Below are 18,539 nucleotides of genomic sequence, written 5' to 3' on the forward strand. Positions count from 1 at the left end.
CTAAAACATACTTTTTTTGACTGAGTGTTTCGCATCCTGAGTTTTTCCTAAAGAAATTATTAATGTCATGAGAAAGACGTTTCCCACTGCCGGTTGAATAATATTGAAACGTGAGGAACGACCCAAGTACCCAACAACAGGGGATTGATCAGCTCCAATGGAACACAATTTTTCAATATGGTGGCGCCGGATGACTTAAAATAATAGATTTAATAAAACGTGTACACTTTTAAAGTCTACATTGTCTATGACTGTCATTGTGGTTAAAGAAATGGGCTCTGAAGCCTGCAGGCTTGGGTCTGAACCCTGTCTCCATCCCCAGTAGCAATGTGGCATTGGTCAGCTAGAAACCAGGTATTGCAGTTTCTACTGCTGTGCTAAAAATCACCACACACTTAGTGGCTTAAGCAGCACACATTTACTGCTGTACAGTTCTGGAGGCCAGACGTCCACTGTGGGTCCCACTGGTGTCGACAGCACCACATTCTGTCCAGAGTCTCGGTTTCCTGTCATTTCTAGAAGTCTCTGAAACTCCTTGGCTGTGGCCTTTCCTCTGTCTTCCAGTGTGTATTTTTGTCATTGTCTTTCTTCTCTGACTGTCACCCTTCTGACTCCTTCTATAAAGATCCTGTGATTATACTGGGCAATCTCCCCATCTCAAGGTCATTAATCACGTTTGCAAGCTTCCTTTTGCTGCACGAGATAACATGCACAGGTCCCAGGGATTCACACAAGCACAGTGTTGGGGCCATTACTCACCTGCCACATTGGGCTAAAGTCAAGGCACCCACAGGGTTGCATGTTTTAGGGAGCTGCCCACATTCCTTGGATCGTGGGCCCCTTCTTCCCTCTTCCCAGGCAGCAATGATCCGCTGAATCCTCCTCACCTCACATCACTCTGCCAATTCTTCTGCCTCCCTCTTCTACGTTTGGGACTCTTTTGAGTCCACTGGGCTCATCTGGGCCATCCAGGGCTGTCCCCTATTTTAAGCTCAGCAGATCAGCACCCTCAGTTCCACTGGCCACCTTCAGTACCCTGTGCCATGGGATGGGAATGTGGACATCTCTGGGAGGCCACTGTTCTCTGCGCACGCTCGGGATCTTGGTGATAATCTACATCACAGTGTCATGGGGAATATTGCAAGAATCCATACAGACAGCCTGGCTCCCAATGAGCACTCCCTCCCAATGAGCACACGGTATTCACTCCAAAACCCGCGTCTGTCCCAGTTCTCGGGAAAGGACACCCAGGACAGAAACAGCAGTTGCATCTGCCCAGGGGTATTCAATTGATTTCTATGTTCTTCTTTTGCTAATGTTTATCTTTTCCTTTTTCTACCATCAAAATGTCTGTTGGTACTTCCAAGTGTTCATGGAAAATTTAATTAAAATTTTGATGCAAAAATTTTGAAATTCATGCAAAAGTTCTTTATAATGTGTGTTTTCTATGAAGCGTATGAAAAACCCTTGTGTTGCTTGGGCACCCTTAAAAATTTCAAATGAAGGAGATAATCATAGTATAACAGAAAAATAATTTAAACTGGGGATTAAAACATTCAGCATGGCTGAGTATTGTGTTCAGGGTGAATGACTTTACCTGCCCACTTCTGCTTTTCTCACTGGTACACGAGAGAGATGAAGTGTATATTCTGAAAGGTCTTCCCCATTCTAAATGCTACTACGCATGGCAAATTTTAAAGATCAACAAATTGATAATTGGTAAAGAACATTGCTTACCATTTAAAGAACTCCTCCAAAACCAGTAAGAAAAAGACAGCCCTACAAGAAAAAAAAAGTAGTAAAAGCATAAATAAGCATTGCACAGAGGAGGAAAAACAAATAGCAGATAAGTATAGGTAAGGGTGGCAAGCCTCATTAGTAGCAAGCAAATGCAATTTACGACTTCAGTGAGATGTCATTTTATACCCGCTAGGTTGGAAAAAATTCACAAGTCTGAAAACATAAACAGATGGAGATGATTAAATCCATGGCAAGTGGAGTCTACTCATTTAAAGGGTTATTATACGGCAGTGAAAATTAATGCACTACAGCTCCTCACAAGCCTGTGAGCCTACAAATATTATAATGCTACTCTTAGAAAGCTCACACAGCAGCAAAGCTAAACAATGTACAGAAAGTGACAAAAAGCAAAAAAGAAACAATAAACAGGATAGGGGTTCAGAAACTCATGTTCCACATCCAGGTGCCTGGGTTCAATCCCTGTCTCCAGCTCCTGACACTAGCTGTCTGCCAATGCAGACCCCAGGAGGCAGCAGTGGTGGTTCAGGTATGTGGCATTGCCATCCAATGAGAGATCTGAATGGCATTCCTGACTCTGGGCTCTGGCTCTGGGTCAGCCTCAGCCACAGCAGGCATTTGGAGAGTGAACCAGAGGATGGGAGCTCCCTCTCTCTCTTTCTGCCTCTCAAATGAATACAACTTTAAAGTTAAATGATAAACAGAAAACTCAGATTACTGGTTAGGGGTGAAGGGGAAGAGGGTAGGAAGGGAGCCCAAATGTGGATGTAACTGATGATGTTCCAATTCTTAAAGTGGACATGACACTTAGGAAGCTAAGTGTCCACTGTAGCAGGCTTCCTACCGTGCAGGTGTGGAGATATGTGCAAGTACACAGTTGGCCCTCCATACGTGCAGGTGCCAACTCCGCAGATGGAGCCAAGCGTGAGGGGACTGTGCAGTTAGGCCTGTGATATTCCTCTCTACTGAACATGGACAGACCTGAATTTCCTTGTCCCTATTCCTTTAACATTACAGTATAGCATCTCTCCACACAGCATTTATGTTGTATTAGGTATGGGAAGCTCTCTAGAAATGACTGAAAGCATATGGGAGGATGCTGCAGGTTGCATGCAAATACTACGCTGTTTTGTGTGAGAGACTTGAGCATCTCTGGAATTTGGTACCCACAGGGAGTCCTGAAACCAGCCCCCAGAGACCATTGAAGGATAACTGCATTTATTTTTTATAATTTCCAAATATGACAGCAAAATGACCTTTTTTTTTTTTTAAATAAAAAGAATAGCATCTAAGAGCTTCTTATTCCAATCCGGGGTGATATTCTTCTTGTGATAGATGCTAATCATTTACAGTCCTTTCAAACTCATAAAAAGGAGTCTTCATTGTCAGCTTGGTATTTGCAGTTCTCCTAGTTACACAGACTTTGTACAGCCACCTACACCTGCACTTGTGCAAGACATGTTTTCAGTGTGTGCTCCTGGTGACCCTCGTTTTCTCTGCGGGCCACATCGTGCCCCCTTCGGAGGCAGCACCTCCTCCCCAAGTCTCTGGCAGCTTGCTTTCCCTGTTCTCCCCAAATCCCATCTTCCTCTTGCCTGCAACCAGCCATTTGGGCAGCTCCTATAGCCAGCGTTGAGACACACAGTTCATAAATACCCACCCCAGCCCAGAGGAATCTGTCACTACACTCTCATTCATTATAGCTTTAATGTTTTTTGTTTGTTTGTTTCATTTTAAATTTTTTTCCTTGAGGGAGAAATAAAGCACTCCTATCTACTGGTTCACTCCCCCAAATGCCTGCAACAGCCAGGGCTGGGCTGAGGCTAAAGTCGGAAGCCAGGAATTCAATCTGGATTTCCCATGTGGATGGCAGAAACCCAACTACTTGAGCCATCACCACTGCCTCCCAGGGTCTGCATTAGCAGGAAGCTGGAATCAGCAGCCGGAGCTCGGTATTCAACCCAGGCACTCTGGAGGTGAGAAGCAGGTGTTGTAATGGGCATCGTGGCCTCTAAGCTAAACACTTGCCCCTAGTTTTGAATTATAATGGTGAAAAATCCTATTGCTTGTTCTGCTGACTTGTCTTCTGCTGTTTTGCAGAGTCTATCCATCTGCCAAGGCATCATCTGTAGTGAGCCCATCTCACAGTCCCTGCAATGCACTGGCATTCATGCTACTTTTTATTTCCATCTTTGGTTCTGTAGTCCCCTGCACAATAAACCAACTTTGTTAATCTTTCTATTTCCTTGATTCTAAATGAGGCATTTGGAAGCAGTGATCAGAACTGACAGGAACCTTAACTGAGAGACTTGGCTGTATAAAACAAATTAGATGCTAAGTGCATGGAGGAGGTGAGAAGACAGTCCCAGGGACAGCAATGACACCTGGCATCTGAATGTGGCCACTTACATCCACCTGTGACATTGGTTCTTCTGGACACTCACTTCACTTGAGTGGAAAGCCAGTTTTTAAGACTCATTACCCTGGGGCCAGCACTGTGGCATGGCAGGCAAAGCTGTGTCCTGCAGCAACCGCCTCCCATATGGAAGCCATTTGGAGTTCCAGCTGCTTCACTTCCAATCCAGCTCCCTGCTAATGCACCTGTGAAAGCAGCAGAGGATGGCCCAAGTCTTTGGATCCCAATACCCACCTGGGAGACCTGTATGAATCTCCTGGCTCCTGGCTTAGGCCTGGCCTAGCCCTGGCTGTTGTGGTCATTTTGGGAAAGAACCAATGGATAGAAGATCTCTCTCTCTCTCTCAAATAAATGAATCTTAAAAAAAAAAAAAAAACACACCTCATTATCTTAAAGTAAAATGGCCCTCTCTCTATTACATACCTGGGCTGGAACTGTTGCAAAATGGATTAAGCCACCACGTGCAGCACCAGCATCCCATATGGGCACCAGCTCGATTGTGGGTTGCTCCATTTCCAATCCAGCTCCCTGCTGTGCACCTGGGAAAGCAGTGGAAGATGGCCCAAATCCTTGGGCCCCTGCACCCATGTGGATGTAGCTCCTGGATCCCGGTTTTGGCCTGGTTCAGCCCTGGCCATTGTGGCCATCTGAGGAGTGAACCAGCAGACAGAAGACACTTCTCTGTCTCTGTCTTTGTCTCTCTCTCCTTCCCAGATAAATAAATAAATCTTTTTTAAAAAGTGGGCCCAGAGGAAGTATTTGTCCTGAGTGCACACTGAGTCTGTGTTTGAGACCCGCGCCCGGTGTGCCTCTTCATTGGGCTCATCCTGGTTTGTGTGTTCTGCAATACAACTGTAACCTTAGGTAGAGCACTTTCTGAGTCCTGGGAGTATTACACCAGAATTAGCAAACCTGATGGAATTTTAAGAACTCCTGCATTTGCAGCCAATTTGTCAGGAGCGCAGGTAGCCCAAGGACCTTCTAAAGCACAACTGGTGTCTGGATCTTATATACGGGTGGTTTTATTGAAGAACAAGCCCCTAACCTGCAGAGCCTGCACCAGTCTGGTAGTTAGTGTTAGATTGCATTGCAGGATTACAGCTCCTATCTGTAAACATCACATGATTAGTAGAGGAGATAGGACCTAGGGTAGGGGCTTAATGACAACGTAGAATGTGTCACTCAACAGCTGCAGAAGTGCAGGTGGGAAACCAGGGGAAGCAGAGAAATTGCAAGAAGGGAATCTGGAGGAGGCCTTGGGGAGACAGTGGTCCTTGAATGAATCCTTAAAGAAGAGTGAGACTTGAGATTCAAAAATGAGAATGACATTGTAACAACAAACATTTACTGGGTCCCTCCTCTGTACCAGACCCCCTTCTAGTGCCTGCATACAATAAATCACTTAACATACACAGTACATCTTTTACAGGCAAGTAGGTTGATGCATCCAGTGATCACACACATGCCAGGGGTTACACAGATAGGACTTGATCCCAGACAACAGCAGTCCATGCCCATGCTCTTGAACACTACACTCTACCGCCTGGGAAGTGTGAGGAAAGAGTAGTCCTAGAAATAGGAATAGCAGAACCAGATGGGAAAGCAGTGGTGTATACATGAGGGGAAAGTAATAACAAGAGATAAGCACTCTGAACACATGGGTAAAGGCTCTGACCTTGGCCCAGGGGTCATTTGGAAACCAAAGGTTCTTGGAGATGGAGCTTGGTAGTGACTCTATGCACATAAAGACACTGCAATGATGTAAGGAATTATTGAAAAACGTGGACTCCTCCCCCAAACCAGAGTTGCTTTTCCCCTCCTAAGAGGCAAATCACTTTCTACCTGGCACTCAAGTTGTGGATATAAATTAGAGACTCAAGGAGGAACTCTGTCCTTCTCATTTTCTGATCTCCCATGACAATTGACCTAATGCACGTGGTAGGCCCTTGAGTCATGCTGAATTAATGGATGTCATACTAGATTGAACCATATCAAATTATTGATATTTTACCCTTTTTACCTACAAAAATGCCAATTTATTATGGCTTCAACACATTTTAAGAATTGTATTACAATCATGTTATGGAGAGAGACTAATGTTGAAATTCAGGTTCGCTACCATCAAAGATGTTAAAGTGGGAATTAGAAACTTTATAAGGAATTGTACTTTGGTTACAAACTTAATGTCATATAGATTCACACTCAAAAATATCTACATTCATATTCATGTATATATGGACAGAGAGAGATAGAAGCCTATCTCTTATTATATAGGTTATTTCTACAAGGACTAATACTCATGCCATCTGATCCTGATGTCAAATCAGAACCTCAAATTCCATTCAACTCAGGCGTATGCACTTGAGATAAAACCCAGGAGGTCAAATATGAAAGGTGAAGAATACAAACAAGAAAGCTGGATAAACTTTATCCAATAGTTCACATCATAGTAAAGTTTCATGCAGGATTCTCTCTGGATGGTTGAGAAAAGATCATCTTCAGCTTTCTTAAACCCAGAAGCTCAGAAACGTACAATGTCTGGCAGGTGTCACATTTGAGATGATGCCAACAAGCAAAGGAAGAAGACAAACAGATGGCAACATGACTTCTAAAGCAAGAGATCTGTCCACATTGTCCCCTCGATCCCGGTGAGCCCTCTGCCACCTCATGGCTGGTCCCCCACAGAGACAAGAGCCCAAACCAAACTCATGAGGGTGCACCTGCTGTGCAGCTCAACCAGAGGTGGTGGACTCACCGACCCAGATGGCGTAAGTCAGGGATGTAGCACGCAGACCAGACTGGGCGGCCATCCCCGAGCTTCCGGCAAGATCTAGAATTCAAGGAGAATGGGCACTTAGAGTAGATTAAAACCCAACTCAAAATCCTGCTGGACGAGTCTGTCTTTGCTCAGTGTGTTTGTTCAGTTTAATTGAACGGGAGATGGAGAAGGACAGTTTATTCCTGAAAGCAGCTCCCTCCTTGTTCGCTGCACCAGACCATCTCCTGGGGGAAGCTCTTCCGAAAGAGTCCTCTCAAAACACAGTGCTCTAAGTGGGCCATGCAATAGAGATCATTGACCCCAAGCTAGAGGAAGCCAAGAGGCTGGGACGGAGGTGTGAATCCTGAGACTTTTGGTTTGCCCACAAAGGCTTGCAAGGTCTGAAGAGGGAGACCAAACTGAAGAGCAAAAATTTCCACCGAAATGAAAGATTACGGCTCAGATGGCATCAGATGCACCTTCCGTGTACAAATCCCCGGGAGAATCTGCTGCCGAGCCCACGCTATTTAACTTTACAAATGCCAGAATCTGCAAAACCGCAGCTTCTAACTTCCTAATCAGTACACACTTTGGGCCTTAGATCTTCCAACACGGGATCTCCTGTGTGGTTTACTGAAACTCTGCAAACCTTGCGACACCTGCCCCCGACAGCCCACCTCCAAGGCACTGCACGCACGCCTCCTCCCTCCCTCTTTAAGTCTCCCGGCTTGGGGCTCCATGGAAATAACAGTTGCGTTCCTACTAAAATTGCTCTGCCTCACTCGGTTGTTGTGATCTCAGAAGTTTCTCCTCCCTGGGAAGAGAGTCAGAGGTGGACTCAGGGGCGGAGATGTCAGCATGGCCTTCTCCTCGCTTGCTGGCAGTGTGGACACAGAGGTCCCTGCACAGCTCCACGGTCGCTCACTCTGGTCCTCCCTCCCCTGCCTCCTGCTGTCTCACGAGGGAAAGGCCAGGGTTGCTGCTGCTCCTCTTGCCAGGAGTCAGCAGAGTCCCACGGTCCTCGGAGAGGAGACACCAAGCCCTGCTCGTCGGTCTCCCTGGGGCCTCCTCTCCTGCTCCAGTCTCCTTTGGGGACTGTGAAGTCTGAACGTGGCCCGTTTTCTTGTCCCTTTTATTTCCCTACCCCTTTCTTTCTCTTTTTCAGAAACAAGGGATTCTCTCCTTCTTTAGCAATAAGATAATGATGTGGCCATGACTTCTGGAAGGATTCCTGGAACGAAAGGAAGGGCTTGGAGCCCCACCTCTGCCTCACTTCTCACCATCTAACATCACACGTGCGTTTACTCACTGCTTCCTCTCCCCAGAACCCCAAGCTCCCTGGCAGCAGGGACTTGTCTTTTATCTCTACAACCCCAGGGCAGCAGCACACACGTTATCAGCATCCTATAAATATGTGTTGAATAAATGTGCTTAGATTGGAAAATGCATAAAGACAACAAAGAAAGACTTGCATGGAGCAGCTTTTCTAATACTTCACCATGTCACAGTGTGTTCAGTGTCCTGCAAATCACCCAAGCAGTGGTAAAACTCTCAAGAAGGAGCAGGCATTTGGCACAATGGTTAAGGTGCCATTGGAATGCCCACTTCCTATATTGGAGAGCCTGAGTTCAAGTCCTGGTTCTGCCTGTGATTCCATCTTCCTGCCAGGGCCCACCCTGCGAGGTGGCAGGCGATGGCTCAAACGGTTGGATCCCTGCCATCCAGGTGGGAGAACCTCACTGAGTTCCTGGCTCCTGCCTTTGGAACATCGAGTAAACATATGGCCCAGCCCTGGGTGTTGCAGGCAGCTGGGTAGTGAACCAGTAGATGACACCTCTCTTTCTCTCTCTCTTTCTCTCTCTCTCTCTCTCTCTCTCCCTTTCAAATAACAAAATAAAGGCAGAAAAATTAACTTTAAAAACCCATCAAGGACATTTTGACCCCACTTCCCAGTGTAGTGAAGAAAAGCCCAATTTCCTTTCAGTTATACACTGTAGCCTGCAAGGCCTTGTGGGATCCTTTTATTTTTATGGAAACATCCTGTTAGACAAGTGTGTGAACGCTTCTCATTGAAAGTCTCTAAAACACTGAATCATGTCATCTAACTCGATGTTTCTCTGCTTTTGTATGCCTCACCCACTACCCACCCGACACACCTCTTAAAGCAATTCCATTATCTCTCTGGAGAAAAGGCACCTTCACCAAAGATCTATATGAATCACACATTTGCCTTTTTAAGCAAAATCCTTTAAAATATTGACTACAGCACTGTCTGGTACTTTCTAAAAGCTTCTGAACTAAGCCAGAAAGTTTATTTTTTTTTTAAATAATGAAAGGAAAAGGAAAAGAGAAGAAAATGGGTTATAGCCTCATTTAATCTTCCAAAATGATTCACTTTTTATAATTTCATTTCTCCATCTATTGTGAATGTCACAGTAAAATGTTTGATTTACTCAGGATCAGGGAATCTCTTGCTAAATCAAAAACAGATAAAGGCATTCTCCATGCAGCTCAGTTCAAGTTTACCAGTCTCTACAGCAGAGATAATTTTGCTTTGGATTCAATTCTGCCTATTCGATGTGAGTTTTACTCTTGGAGGTGGTTATGATCCTTGGCCATTTTTCTACTCACTGATGGGGTTTTGATCACAAGATTCAGTGGCATCGGGGTCAGTGTTGTGGCATAGTATATGGGCGCTGATTCGGGTCCTGGCTGCTCCAATCCAGCTTCCTGCTAATGGCCTGGGAAAAGCAACAGAAGATGGCCTAAGTATTTGGGCCCCTGCCAACCAAGTAGGAGACATGGATGATGCTCCTGGCTCCTAGCTCCTGGCTTTGGCCTGGCTGAGCCCTGGCCATTGCAGCCATAAGGGAAGTGAACCAACAAATGGAAGATCTCTCTCTCTCTCTCTCTCTCTCTCTGCTTCTACCTCTGTCTCTGTAACTCTGACTTTAAAATAAATAAATAAACCTTAAAAAAAAAACAACAACAAAGGATTCAATGGCATCCACACATCAACAGTGGAGAAAGCCTTTTACAAAATAAAGAAAGAACCAGACATTTCAGCATTCCGCTCCTTCTGCCTGGGGCTCCAGCTTCCTGACTTACCAGGCCCACTTGGCTGCTTCGCTTCCTCCTTTCTGCCTTAGTAACACTTTTAACAACTGCCCCTCTAACATCTCTCACAGACTTTTGCACTCAATAATTTACACCCAGGACACTTTGGCACTATTGCACACATTGGAAAAAGACATTCATTCTTTTGGTGAATGAAAGAAAGACGGAAAAACAGCAACTATTTATTTTTACAAAGTTTAGGGAGAAAATTAGGGCAAGGAGAACACTCTTGGTCCCTCCTCCCAGGCCCATACCTCCACCATGAAACAAGGGAGGAACTTGCTGCCCATAGGGTCCTTTGGCTTAATTCAGTTGTAAGAGGTATCTTGTTAGCAAGAGTTCGCGTTTCTCATCAAGACCACATCTCTTCCAGAATAAATGGAACCAGGTCAGAGCACTTGATCTTCCAATATGTGCTTTAGCAGGTTGTTAAGACTTCCATGATCTCTTACGTATCTGGAGATGACCTTATATGCTTGACTTTCAATAAGAACAATGCAGCAGTGGCCTGTTCTTGTGTGTGAGCTAGTTCCAAAGATTACCTTGATCACTTGCCTCCCCTGCATGCCCTTTTAGGTAGGAGGGAGACAGCGGAGGGGAGAGAGAAGAGAGGGGGGTGTGGGGGAGGTGACAGGTTGTTGCTGCTGGGATCTTAGCAATATCCTGGCAAACACCACCTGGATGCAGGGGGGTGCTGATGCCCCTCCTCCCACCTTGGCCAGCAGGTGATGGCATTGTGTGCCCCTCTCTCCGCCTGGTGAGGGTGAGGAAATGGGCTGAGCAACTGGATGATGTGTAAGGCTAGGGATGCATTTCAGAGCATCTGGAATTTAAACTTGAAGATACCTAGACATAATCTATCTCGGTGTTTTCAAACTTGTAAAACATTCATATTTACTTGAAAGAGGACAGATGTTACTTCTCATTTGCCCAAAACAGCCTCCAAGTGGGGCCAAAGCCAAGAGCCAGGAGCTTAACTGAGGTTGTGGGTGGCAGGGACCCAGCTACTTGAGCCATCAGCTGCGTCCCAGGGTCAGGAACAGTAGGGGAACATTGAACCCAGGTGCTCGGATTCGGGGCATGGTATTTTTAACCAGCATCTTAACCCTACGCCAAATGCCAACCCTTCAAACTTTTGTAACTTCACCTCATAATAGAAAAAACATTTTACATTGTAAATACACACACACACACATACACATACACAAATACCACAAATACACATAACTATGTAAATGTAGATTTAACTGAAATGAAAGCTTGTGGAAACATTAAGTCATACAACATGCAATGCACTGTAACCTTCTATTTTTAAAATTTTTAATGCTGATTGCAATTCAATAAATTGGCTTTATGATTCACTAATGAGTCAGGGCCTACAGTTTTAGACGCATTGATCTATTTTAATCCTTTTTATGTTATAGAGTAGGAAATCGAAGTCAAGGAAGGTTAAGTCAGCTGGCCAAGGTCACACTACTATTGCCTACTGGCACAGCCAGGACTAAAACTAGCTAGTAAAATGGTCTAACTTAGCTAATTATTAATAATAAACACTTTTCTTGCAAAACAACGTGCCAGTGATGTGAAAGGTGCATGCTGTTACAAAAACATGTCGATTTTTTTTGTTAATGGTACAAAATTAAAGCCACTCAAAGAACTAAATAGAATGTTATCCCCTAATCCTTACAGACATTCATTTTCAGTTGCAAACTCCAATGTCTAGAAGGCTGAATGTTTATACACACACACACAAGGGGTCTTCAAAAAGTAAATAGAGAGGCTGGCGCTGTGGCATAGAGGGTAAAGACACCGCGTGCAGTGCCAGCATCTCATATAGGCGCCAGTTCGAGTCCTGGCTGTTCCACTTCCAATCCAGCTCTCTGATATGGCCTGGGAAAGTAGTAGAAGATGGCTCAAGTCCTTGGGCCCTTGCACCCGCGTGGGAGTCCTGGAGGAAGTTCTTGGCTCCTGGCTTCAGATTGGGCCAGCTCCAGCCATTTCAGCCATTTGGGGAGTGAACCAGCAGATGGAAGACTGCTCTCTCTCTCTTTGTGCCTCTCTAACTCTGCCTTTCAAATAACTCAATAAATCTTTTTTAAAAAGTACCTAGAAAAATGTGGTATCATAAAAAAAGTATTTATGAATTTCAAAATTTTTGAACCAAAATAAATTTATCTTTAAAGTTCATTTCCTATGAGCTTTTTGAAATACTCTTACATATATTTGTTTGATAAATTTTGAATTATGTCAGTAATTTAGCTCCAATTGGCTGGCTGATGGGAACTTCTCTTTGCTGTCATCTCTATTACAACAACAACAACAGCAAATGCCCAAGGCATCAGCCTTCCAGCCCCAGAGTTCCTTAGTCAAGCCTGTTTGGTCACAGATGGGTCAAGTGGGCACCTTGGCAACCAAAAGGGACATCTACCAAGCAATAGACACGCATTGCCATGCCACTGAGACACAAAGCTATGTAGCAATAGTGTTTGTCCAGAACACGCTCAGCAAAGCTTCCCGACTTCACAGCCCCTCATTCTTGAGTGAGCCCCCCTCAAGAGCACTCCCAGTAATTCCACTTGACTTGGACCTCCCTACTCCCAGAAGAGTCATATTTCCATCAAGATCAGTGCCTTTAAGAACACGGCCTTAAATTTCAGCAACCAGCACTCTTTCCTCCAGTAAAGGCACGGGTACCTTCCTGTCCTATGTGTTTTCATCCTATTAAAAAAAAGTTTGTTCTAGCCAAAGCAAATTCATATTCTCTCTCTCTCCCTCTCCCCCTCTCTCTCCCTCTCCCTCTCCCCCTCCCTCCTTCTCCCTCTCTATCCCTCTGTCTCTCATTCTCCTGGCAGCAAGGTTGGTTGCATACCTGCATGGGATATGAAGTGAGAATGTAATGTGCCTAATTTTGCCTGTTGTGTTATTTTTTTTTCTCATCAACGTGGTACCTTTTCACCGGTCCATGTGTCAGCTGAGGCAAGCAGCTGTGACCTTTTACAACAATTGGCCTCTGTCTCTACGTTGGCTCCCTGCGTTTTCCTGGGACCCATGAAGATCACCTTCAGGGCACCTTCCAGCCTATTCCTGTGAAATGGCAACAGAACAGAAAATAACACGAAAGTCAATGGACAACATTTATGGGGACATGGAGGGGTATAGACATTAGTCCTTTTAGTTTGTGAATGTGAAAATGTCACAGGTCCTTTCTGAGCATGTTCCAGTTGGAGGCAAAAACTGCTTCAGGGTAAACATATGGCTCCATGCGCAGAAGCACTGAAAAGCAAGCAGGAAAGTCATATATGCAAAAGTACCACCCGAGTGCCTGCCGTGGTCTTTAGGAAACCGCCTAAGAGTGTGTGTTTCTGGCTCACTCTCTGAGCTCTACAATCCCTCTCTGTAAACTCCTCGGTACCATTATCTCCACCCCGTAGTCTACTCGCCCCAGCACCACACTCTAAAGGTCACGGCTGTTCCCAGCCCTAACTGCGTAAGAAGTGAGTCCTTTTTGGGGTGACAGGAGAAACAGATCAGAGGTTTTCATTTTAAAATGCATTTAAAATGATACGTCTTTCTGCTTTCCAAAGACAGGTATCTTAATTAGCGTCTAGTTATGTGTATTTTGGCAGACACCTGGGTGACTCTTGTCATGGGCAGATGTCCACATCCGTGTTCATGGCAAATAGACTATGTCAGCATTTAATCCATCCACTGTCTGTGAAGGGACATGCAATTACAAGTTATCAGTTCCCTTTGATTATTTTGTTTACTTCTTTTCAAAGACAGTTATAGAAATTGCCGCGAAATGGAGAACACCCAACTTTGCACTAGGTAGAAGGATGGGCAATGTAGTCGTTGTCTCATTTCTCATCTCCTCTTTGAATAATGCAATGTAGAACCTCATAACTCGCTATGAGAAAGCAGGAGGCATCTCACAGGAATGACAGCCTCTGTGGAGGCGGGCATAAGCTGGATTTTTACTGATGACATCAGCAATTCACTGACATTAGAAGATAAAAAAGAATCAAGGACCATTTCCAAAGGGGATGGGTATCTTAGAAGAAATAATGCTGCCCTTTTTTTTGACAGTCATGCTCCAATACACTCCCAACAGATAGGTGGTTGAAAACCTGTATCCGTCATGTGAACAAGTTACTTCCTTGAATGCCAGTTCCTGGTGAAATGAAGCCAGTCAGAAAGAGCACAACAATGTCCCTGATACTAATATTCACTCTCCCCCAAACAGACCTGTGATTGCTGTTAATCCAACAAGTTGTTCATTTACCAATGGATTGTGTCCCAAAAACTCACTTGTGTAGTTGAAGTATAGAGTATTGGGCACAACTTCCATACAGGCGGTTTTACAAATGGCAGGGTCCCAGACCAGCCCATAGCCATCTATTTCATTCATAACTTGCTGATGGAGCTAGGGGAGACACAGAAGTGTGGCGATTCAAAGGATAAGAGTTGGCTTTCCCAAACCAATCTCTACTCTTCCTACCACTTCCAGAAAGCAGGAAGGCGGGAATGAGGGAGAGATGCAAGGAGGGATGGAGAGAGCCAACCCCAGCCCCGACCCTTCATCTCTAAGTGGATTCCTTCTCTTCTTTAGCGAACTGCCATAAACGATTTGTGTTGCCTTCTACAGACCTCTTCCAGGGCCAGGATGAGAGTGAGGCCCTTTACAAAGCCAGGGGATAAGCCCACTAACCATGGTCCACGCAGGAAACAGAAACACTTGGAGTATTTTGGTTTTTGAGGAGACAACAAAGCTGAGCAGCTGTCAGGAGGTTCTGGGGCAACCAGAGCCCTGCAGAAGCAGGAACCTGGCCCCACAGCAAAGTGGGGCTCAACTGGGGGAGGTGGGGCTCCCAGAAGCCAGAAGATTACTCCGTGGGAGCTGGAACCACAAGGTGCCTCTCCAAGCAGGAGCTGCCACAGGTGCTGCTCAGGACACGGGAGAGCCAGGAGACCTTGCAGCTTCCCTCTTCCTCCTGCCTTGTGGCTCCCACTCTCATCTTTCGTTGGCCAAACCCAGCCAGGAAATGGTTACGTTGGCTCCTAGGACACGGCCCAGCGGGCAGCCTCCTGCAGCACACAGGAGAGTCAGAAAGGGCAAGGCACAACGGGAAGGCTGCAGGCCAGGCCTGGCGCACAACCTACCTAACTCACGAAAGGAAAGCGGAGGAGTCTAATCTCAGTCTTGACAGATTCAGCAGGAAGGGGTTGCTTCACAGCTGAGAACAAGGGTCATTCACAGGCTACCAGAGGAGTAAAATTATGATGCAACGAAAGCAACAGCCCCCATTCCCATTTTAAAAGATGTCACAGGCAAACCATGACCCTGCCAAGTGGGGGGTCCAGAAATGGGAAGGGGCCACGATGGCCAGAGAGGAAGGTAACCAGGCCGAGAAGCCTGAGGGGAGACAGAGGTGACAGAAGACACAGACGGGGACCCTGGTAGAGGAGTGGGGACTCCAGAGCAGGAGCCATCAGCAGAGACTCGGGGGCTTTCCTGGGCCATACACTACTACGCCATCGTAGTCAAGAGACAAATGAACTGTGAGGACAGGCTCTCGACTCCCCAGAGAGGCAGGGGAGCAGGTGTGAGTGCCCAGTGACCTTGGAGAGCCTAGGCTAGGCCAGCAGCCAGGCTGCAGGGCGTTTAATGACTGGGTGCAGTCACACTGTGAAGTTCCCCAGTGAGCAGAAAGACAAAACAAGCGTGCAGGCTGTTGGGTTTCCAGCCAGGATCTGGTTTGAAATAGAAGATAGAGAAGGTAGAGATCCACACTGGAGACCAAGCCCAGAGCCTGTGCAATAAAGCACCCGTAGGTCTCCCCTCCTTAGCTCCAAGCTGCTCAAGGGGAAATTTCCACGGCGTGTGCATTGGTGTCACCAGGGCCTTGAGTGGCGTCCAGCCCATTCAGGTGCTCCACACATAGTCACTCAAGGAATGAATGAGCCAAAGTGAAACCGCAGGACGTGGGGGAAAACAGAAGACCCATGGGGAAGCCACGGAAGATGCTCTGCAGTGACGTGGCAGCTCAGTGGCTTGCTGGAAAACCCCAGCAGCAGCCAGACCAGTGTGGGCAGCTACAGCCAGAAAATGAGACGGTTCCGAATCACAAATAGCGCAGGCCTATGCAAATCGCCACAGCTGCAGGCAGGCACCGAGTGGGCGCTCAGTGCACATCACATTCCTGACCCTGGGTCCCTCCCAGCAGAGAGGCCGCTGTGTGGGAACAAGTCGGCCTTGCCTCATGGCTCCATAAGGCTGCTCCTCGCGCCTGTCAAACTGTTCCAGCCACTGAACTGGTTTCAAAGAGACATGAAGACAGGAGCAATGTGCAAAGTTGTTAGGGAATGCCTAACACCATTCATGGAAGAATTTTTAGTGTGACCCTCTGTCTTTTATTATTATTTGAAAGGCATGGAGACACAGACAGACAGAGATCTTCTACCCACTGGTTCACTCCACTAAAGCCCACAACAGCCAGGGCTGGACCAGGCTTAAGCCAGAAGCCAGGAACTCAATGTAGGTCTGATGGGTGGCAGATCCCAAGTCCCTGAGCCATCATCACTGCTGCCAGCCTGGGCTGCACATTAGCAGGAAAATGGACTCGCAACAGGAGCAGGGTCTCAATCCTCTGATGCAGGATGCAGGAGCAGGGTCTCAATCCTCTGAGGCGGGACGCAGGTGCTCCAAAGAGTGTCTCAACCGCTGCACCAAACACCTGCCCCAGCTGCCTGTCTCTGAGTGTACTGAATCTCCCCTGGAGAGGTGTACTTTAATATCCAGCTCGCATGGCCTCCTCCAAGCCTCTTAGCAGGGCCAGGAGACAACTGGGGCCCTTAACAGAACCAGTAAGTGGACAGTGCTACTTGTTAGCATAAAAAAGCTAAGCTTATTTCTGCTTGTCCCAAGTTTCCTTTCCTGGAGTTAGACTCTAGCCCAAAGCCTGCCTGATGCAGACACTCGAATACTCATTGAATGAAACCATCTCATCAGAAAAATCATAATAATTTGCTGAAACATTGAAATGAATTTTAAAATGCAGGGCACATCCAGCGATAGTCACAGCGCTAACAACACAACGACGACGACTACTGCTTCTACTGCTAAAATGCGCTGGACACAAGCTCAGGGCCAGGAGCCCCACTGAGCTTCTTAAAGGGCTCGCACTACCTCTGCACACCCTGTGCAGGGTCCACATTAGGGAAACGGCTCCCAGGTGAATCAAATCCTGGGTATTATTTTTGCTTATTTATTGATTCTTCACCTTCGTCCAAAAGAGATCTCAGGCTACCTACTAGGATACATACATCAGAGCAGGGTTTCAAAAGCATCTAGTTTCCTGGGACAGCCATAATTAAGCACCACCCACCATGCAGCTCCACCGCAGGTCATCTGTTGCCCCACAGTTCTGAGGGCTGGAAGTCCAAGTGCAGGGTTTCAACAGAAAGGAGCTGAGGAAAGCTCTGTCCCAGCCCCGTTCCAGGCTTCTGGTAGCCCCTTGGCTTGTGATGCATAAACATCACCTCTGCTTGGTGTGCTTCCAGCGTGCGTGTCGATGTCCACGTCTCCAGCATGACCTCATCTTGACCAAGGCCAATCCTCAATGGCTGTATTTCCATGTAAGACCACACGTGGTGGTGCTGCAGGTTAGGGCTTCCACACAGGAATTTTGTGGGGATATAATTCAACCCACAACAAAAAACATCCAAGAGAAAACATGGGGAGGTATGGATCTGCCCGGACACATCTGTGTGCTCACTCTCCTACCACCTCTCTCCAGTGCAAATGTCGTAGCACACGGGAATTCATCCACAGACCAAAGGAGGCTCCAGGGAACATGACAGCAGATAGCAAGTAGGGGATGGGCATCAGAGAGAGGAGAGGGAGCTGGCCCGGCAGAGAAGGATGAAGTTACAACCCAGACCAATCAAACCTGAGCCAACCCACTCCACAGAACCCCAGACACTGCCCTGGGAGATGCCAGATGCCAGAGGAGGCAAAGGTCAACCAGGACACCGGCCAAGGGCATCGGTTTCACGGTCTCTGCTCTCCTCACACAATCAGATGACAGGGTCTCCCCAAACAGCCTCCAGAAAGGATCCAGGAGGCCTATTTTTGGAGAGATTGAATGGAGAGATCCAGCCAGAGGACACCAAGCTTGGAAGGGGGCTGGAGTAAGAGTTGGGCACCAGGCTCCAGGCAGGGATATGGAATAAAAACCTGCGAAGCTATGGCAGCTGTGACCCCTTCCCTTACCAGGTCTTGCAATGTCAAGAATACAAATACTAAGACAGAAGGATAGAAGATTCCACACTGGAGACCCAAACAGCCCCAGGAGATTATCCCAAGATAATGATACTTCAGGTTCCTCCCACAAAAGGTGGTCTCCCCACGTGGTTATCCCGGTGGCTCCTGAGATTCAACAATGCTTACCTGTGTTTACAGAACTTCACATGAGCTCTTAGCCATCTCAG

This window comes from Lepus europaeus, chromosome 20 (genome assembly GCF_033115175.1).
Source record: "Lepus europaeus isolate LE1 chromosome 20, mLepTim1.pri, whole genome shotgun sequence".
NCBI classification, from domain to species: domain Eukaryota; kingdom Metazoa; phylum Chordata; class Mammalia; order Lagomorpha; family Leporidae; genus Lepus; species Lepus europaeus.